Here is a 7056-nt window from a genome sequence, read left to right as displayed (position 1 = left end):
GTTTTCAGTACTTGTCGTTAGGAGCACCTAGACCAAAACACAATTTATAACTTCACCAACAACTCTACAATTAGTAAAGAGGCAAGTAAAGGTCGGATCCCAAGGGACGGGAATTGAGATTAGATTTCTATTGCAACTAGTGGTGTCTAAGGGTGTCACAATTGGGGTTTGAAGTAGAAGATCAATAAACTAAATAGCAATGACAGTAAACCAGCAAGATGAATTAAAAGGGATGTAAACAATTGATAAAAGGCACTAGGGTGTCATGGGGTCATAGGGGATTCATGGGAATTGATCATACAAACATGTTCTCAAATTATAAGCAAGCAATTACTGTTGTGATGGATTGAGTTGGTTTATGTCTTACAATCCTAGGAAAGTTTGGGTTCCGGAGCCGAATCGATTAGATTGTACAACACCTACAAGTCGACTTAATCTTCCCTACTCAACAATATGCATGGTCTAATGAGACTCGAGTTGGTTTATGTCTTACAAGTCTCATTGAAAAGATAGGTGATGGGTAAAAAATGCAAGGATTCATTGTTGGAATATGTGTCCTCCGACAATAATGCGATCACAACTGTTGATCATGTTGATCACATGTTTAAGTCTCATTTTAAAGAATACAATTGGGAAGTAATATTTTACTATCAACTGGTCCACACATATCGGTAATGATTGGCTGACTAGAGTTTGACATTACTGTCGTGCGACGGTGGTGAACAGTTGATCCCCTAGGTCATACCTAAAGGATATTACTCTTAATTGATCATTTAATTGATCGTATAACGTTATGAGTTAATTAAATTACTTGAAAATTGACGGACGATTTTGGAAGTAAAATTTACGTATCTCATTATAATCTGATTAAATAAGATACGGTCTAAGTGATCGAATTATTTTATTACTTGGATGAAATTATTGTTTAAGGAAACAATTGAAATTGAATGAATTATTATAAATACAAGATGTTGTGATTTATAATTGGTAAATTATTTTGGTACAAGCAATTATGAATTGCTAAGTCGATTTTTGTATATGACGTATTTTTATTAATACGTTGATTTTAATATGATAAAAATACATAACAATTTTATGTGACATGTGGCATATTGACAAATTGAAAAAAATATAATGGAGTCCATTTTATCCTTTTGGCCGAAATAATGGGGTTATATTAGCAATATATTATGCTAATTAAGATAGTGGAAAACATGATCATGGTTTTGGTCATAAGAGGAGCCAACGGTTTTCTCTTATTTTTCCAACATACACTACATGCAACATCTAGTGTAATTTAATTCATTCTAACATTACAAAAATATTTTTAGAGAGATAAAAATATTCTCTTCCTCCTTCTTCCTCCTCTTGACCGAAAATTAAAGAGGACCAAAAATATTTTGGGTCTTTTTATTTAAATTAATGTTATTCTAGTATTGATAATATTAATTTTATTAAGAGTATATCTTGGGTATCATTCCTTGGGAGGGATTCTATATTTGAGTCCTTTTGTTCATCCATATAAGGAGAGCTCAAGAACAAGAGAGTAGGAGAACTCTCTTGTGCCCTTAAGATCCGAAAATACCAATGTAAGATAAAGATTTTTTCTTTAAATTGTTTATAGTTTTCATGCATAAGATCACCAATTAATTTTATGATTAAATTTTATGATTTTTATAGTTCATATTATATAATAATGGCATTAAAAATATGATTTTATGAATAAAATGTCATTTTCGGACTAAAATTAGCTAAACTTCGAATTTTCCAGTGATTTTTGGATATGTTATCACATATAATATTTTGAGATGACCTGTAAATTTTCATAATTTTTGGACTTCTTATGCTCGAAAAATGGATTTTTCATTATTAAAATCGGATTTAGATGAAAAATAGGTTAATATGAGATAAATTTCGAATCTGGTCATTGAAATTTAGTATGTTGTCACATGCAATTTTACAAGATGTGTGTAAAATAATAGGCTATATTGAAGTCTTTATGCATGATTTATGATTTTTTGAAGAAAAATAGCATAAATAGTGACTTAATTAGTGAAATATTAATAAAACATACTCCATGACTAAGGAAAAACGTCACATGTTGAATTTTATTATCCATTTCAGATCTAAAATTGAAAATTTGATAAATATAATTTTTCTCATGTTTTTATGATTTTTTTTGTTAAAACCGATAAACCGCAACATTGTTTTTCCGAATAAATTTCGAAATTTTTTAACCTAAGTTTTAAACATTATGAGTGTCATGGTATTTTTCCATAATGTTCATGAGTTTAAATTTCAAATTTTGAATTTATTGAAATTTTGTGATTTATTTGAAGTTTATAGCTTATTTTATTATAATTTTAGGTCCATTAATGAACAAATTTTGGAAATATGAGTTAATTATGGTCAAATAGTTAGTGAAGACTAATTTTGAGTCCTAAGAGGTTCGAGTAATTAACTTATGCATAAATATGAATTTATGTATTTTTTTGTGATTATAAAACGTTGAATCACGCAAATCCGTAAAAACCGAGTAATATACGATATTGGCTACTTAAAGGCGATTTAGCATAAAATTGGGCATGTTCATACATATTATAATGCTGCATTTTCTTTATGATTGTCATAATTTTATTTTATGTAATTTTTGAATTATGTAATTTTACTTAGTATGGCCTTAGTTTTTAATCGGTATTACCCGAAATGTATGGGAATATCGATTCGGTTGTAATTTATTGTGATCTCGTATCACCGTTTTGTAATTTAATAGATTTATTTTATTTTAATTACAAATGTATAATAGGAAATTATGTAATTTATTATGTAATTTATTTATTCCGGAGTTCCATAAAGTCGGATTTCTTCAAGAAGGCGATACATAAAGACGGTGTTACCTCGAGATGTGTGCCAATAACCGAAGTTTAAGGGACCAATGGAGTTGGTTTCCGAATATGTAATAGTTAAATAGTTTTTCTATTTTAGGAAGGCCATACTAGGATTTATTTTTATGCTTTGCATTTTATTTATATGTCGCATGCATCGCTAAATCGCCATAACTAAAACTTGCATTATCATTTAATCGAGTATACCGACCGTGTCAATTAGAATTATCGTAGTTCACCGCTTTAGTTCACTTAAAACGTGATAGATAATAAATTGACATGACCTCTCACTAAAACAATCAATTGAGACATAACCTTACCAAATATTAGAAACCATGAAAACCTATTTCGCGAGGGAGTGCACTCGGCCCTACCGGGGTACAAACCTTGTTACGTAGGGGAAGTGGGTGATAAATGTCTATCCACCGAATTTATGTTAATAAGGGGTATTTCGGCACACCGTGCCCTAAGTTGATATGAGTTTGGATCATGGACACATTTATTCGAATTTTGGGTTGTACTCAACGAAAGTATTCACGATGATTTCCGGATGTGTTTCGGGCTAGAGATAAATATTAATGTAAATTTTATCGACCAAGAGTTCTAAAAGTAGAATCGATTAAAAGGTTAATCCACCGAGTTATGTTAATAAAGGGTATTTCGGCACACCGTGCCCTAAATTAATATGAATTTGGGTCTTGGAATCATTTATAATAGTTGGGTAGAGGTCACTATATAAATGTTCATATCTTGTTAATTTTACAAGTATGATATTAAAAGACAAATGTTAATATTTCCTTTTTCCTCCATATTTGTAGTTCATTACAATGAATTCATCAAACGCTACCGCATCGATAACTTTTGAGTCATACCACAATGTTTTTGACGACGTTTGCTCCAACAATGATTTCGACACTATTAGAGAACTTCATTTTGGGATAGGTCCGGATGGAAACCTTAACTTCATCACTTCTTCTAAACCACATACTACTACTAGATCTCGTATGAGCCCGTCTCAGGAAGACTACCTCATACAATCAATAGGGTCTTTGTCTCTGGAAGATAAAGATACCAAAACTAGTGGGAGCTCAAGCAATCAAGTTCTTGCTTCCAAGGGCAAAAGGTTCAAGAAGAAGAGAAAGAAAGTCAAAAACTTCAAGCAAGTTATGATGAGTGCCATTATTGCTATGGCATGGGACATTGGCTTAGGAATTGTCCCGTATATTTGCGAAATATAAGGGAAGGAATCATCACTCCAAAAGGTAAAATTCCTAAGGAAATTTATGTTATTGATATAAATTATACTTCCACTACGACATGGGTACTGGATACCGGTTGTGGTTCTCACCTTTGTAATCATTTACAGGGTGTAAGAGATGTGAAGAGGCTTAGCAAGGGAGATGTGGATCTACGCCTTGGAAATGGAGCTCGAGTAGCGGCCGAATCCAAAGGAACTTATGTTTTAGCTTTGCCTAACGGATTTGAGTTGTATTTACATAATTGTTTTTATGTGCCTACACTCTCTAAAAACATTATTTCAATCGCCATGCTAGACATGGACGGTTTTTGTTTTGTCATTAAGAACAATCGTTGTACTATTTCAAGGAATGATTTGGTTATAGGCCAAGCTTCTTCCATCAATGGCATTTACATTTTAGAGACCTCAAATCCAACTAATGATATCTATAACATTCAATCAAAGAAACTCAAATCAAGTGACCCAAGTGAAGCGTTCATTTGGCATTGTCGATTAGGTCACATAAACGAGAATCGCATCAAAAGATTAATTTCGACTAATGTGATTACACCATTTGATTATCAATCATATGGTACATGCGAATATTGCCTACTTGGCAAAATGACTCGTAATCCTTTTAGTGGTAAAGGGACACGAGCTAGTGAACTATTGGGACTCATACACACCGATGTATATGGACCAATGAGCATCACCGCTCGTGGTAATTATGACTACTTTATAACCTTCACCGATGACTTGAGTAGATATGGGTATATCTATTTGATAAAGCACAAGAGTGAAGCGTTTGAGAAATTCAAAGAATTTCAAAACGAAGTAGAGAACCAATTGAACAAAAGGATTAAGGCACTACGATCCGATCGTGGTGGAGAGTATCTTAGCCCTGAATTTGATTCACACTTGAAAGGTTGTGGTATTATATCACAACTTACTCCACCCGGAACACCACAACTTAATGGTGTTGCCGAAAGGAGAAATCGAACCCTACTTGATATGGTTCGATCCATGATGAGTCAAACCGAGTTACCGAACTCGTTTTGGGGATTTGCAATTCAAACCGCAATAAAATCTTTGAACGTAAGTCCAACCAAAGCAACTGAAAAGACTCCATATGAGATATGGAGAGACAAGGTTCCAAATCTATCCCATATGAAAATTTGGGGTTGTGATGCTTATGTCAAAATTAAAAATGATAATAAGTTGGCACCACGATCCGAAAAATGCATTTTTGTAGGATATCCCACGGCCTCACGGGGCTATTACTTCTATAAGCCGCAAGAGAACAACGTGTTTGTGTCTCGAGATGCTGTCTTCCTAGAAAGTGATTTTATTTCTAGAAGACAGAGTGGGAGAAATTTTGAACTTGATGAAGTTCAAGAGCCACAAACCGAGATAGAGACGCAAGAAGAAGTTCCTTCGTCATCTAACGCGGTTACTCCTCCTCCTCTTAGAAGAACGGGCCGAGTTATTCGCCATCCCGATCGATATGTGGGACTTATCGAATAAGATGGAACACTCGATGTGTTGCTTATAGATAGTGACGAGCCCGCCACCTGCAAGGCCGCAATCTCTAGTCCTAATTCCACCTTATGGCTTGAAGCCATGAAGTCCGAAATGGATTCTATGCATGAAAACCAAGTTTGGGACTTGGTAGATTTGCCTAAAGGGGCAAGACCTCTTCAATGCAAATGGATATTCAAAGTCAAGAATGGCATAGAGGGACATGATGATGTCTACAAAGCTAGGCTAGTGGCAAAAGGATTTACCCAAGTCCAAGGTCTCCATTATGATGAGACCTTCGCCCCCGTAGCCATGCTAAGATCCATACGGATTTTGTTAGGATTGCCGCATTTCATGATTATGAAATATGGCAAATGGATGTCAAAACCGCTTTTTTAAATGGGCATTTAGAAGAGGAGGTGTACATGATACAACCCGAAGGTTTTATTGATTCTAAAAATCCTAACAAAGTGTGCAAACTTAAGAGATCCATTTATGGTCTTAAGCAAGCATCTAGAAGTTGGAATCATCGATTCAATCATGTTATAAAGGAGAATGGTTTCATTCGAAGTGTTAAGGAACCATGTTTATACATGAAATTTAGTGGGAGCAATGTTGTGTTCCTAATCTTGTATGTCGATGACATTCTACTCATTGGAAATGATATTCCGCTGTTGTCTTCTGTTAAGAAGTGGTTAGGTAACCACTTTCAAATGAAGGATTTAGGAGAAGCACAACGCATATTAGGTATCTGGATCCATAGAGATAGATCCAAGAGGATATTGGCACTAAGTCAAGAGTCTTATGTTGATAAAATTCTTCGACGGTACAGCATGGACAAATCCAAAAGGGGATTGGTACCTATGGTAACCGGGACGATATTGAGCAAGACTCAATCTCCCTCCGAACCCCATGATGTTGAACGCATGTGTTGGGGCTGGTGTCCTTAACAGTTAGTGCAAGGACTTATAAATCTCTAAAAGGATCAAAGGGTATACTTTTGTATCATAATCAGTTGGTCCACGTTTATCAATAACGGTTGGCTTGCTAGATAAGTTTGACGTTATTGTCATACAGATGGCGGTGATCAACTGGTCCCTAAAAGTCACACCTATAGGATACGTTTGAGAGATGTGACGGTATGAAAATACAGTCATGTAGATGCCAAATTTGACTAACCAGTTAGTCTGAGTTATTTGACTATTAATTAGTCAAAAATGTGATGTTGAGATATTTTATTTAATACGGATTAAATAATAATGGCTAAAGCGAATTAAGCAGTTAATTCGTAAAATTGAATATAAACGATTTATATTTGATTAATGTATATTGAATAAATATAATTATACAATATTGTCTTTGTCGGACACGTATTAATAATTCAACTAATCCGTGTAATTAGTTGATGCTTTAATA

Source organism: Silene latifolia, chromosome X (assembly GCF_048544455.1).
Source record: "Silene latifolia isolate original U9 population chromosome X, ASM4854445v1, whole genome shotgun sequence".
Classification (NCBI taxonomy): Eukaryota; Viridiplantae; Streptophyta; class Magnoliopsida; order Caryophyllales; family Caryophyllaceae; genus Silene; species Silene latifolia.
This window is presented reverse-complemented; position numbering follows the sequence as displayed.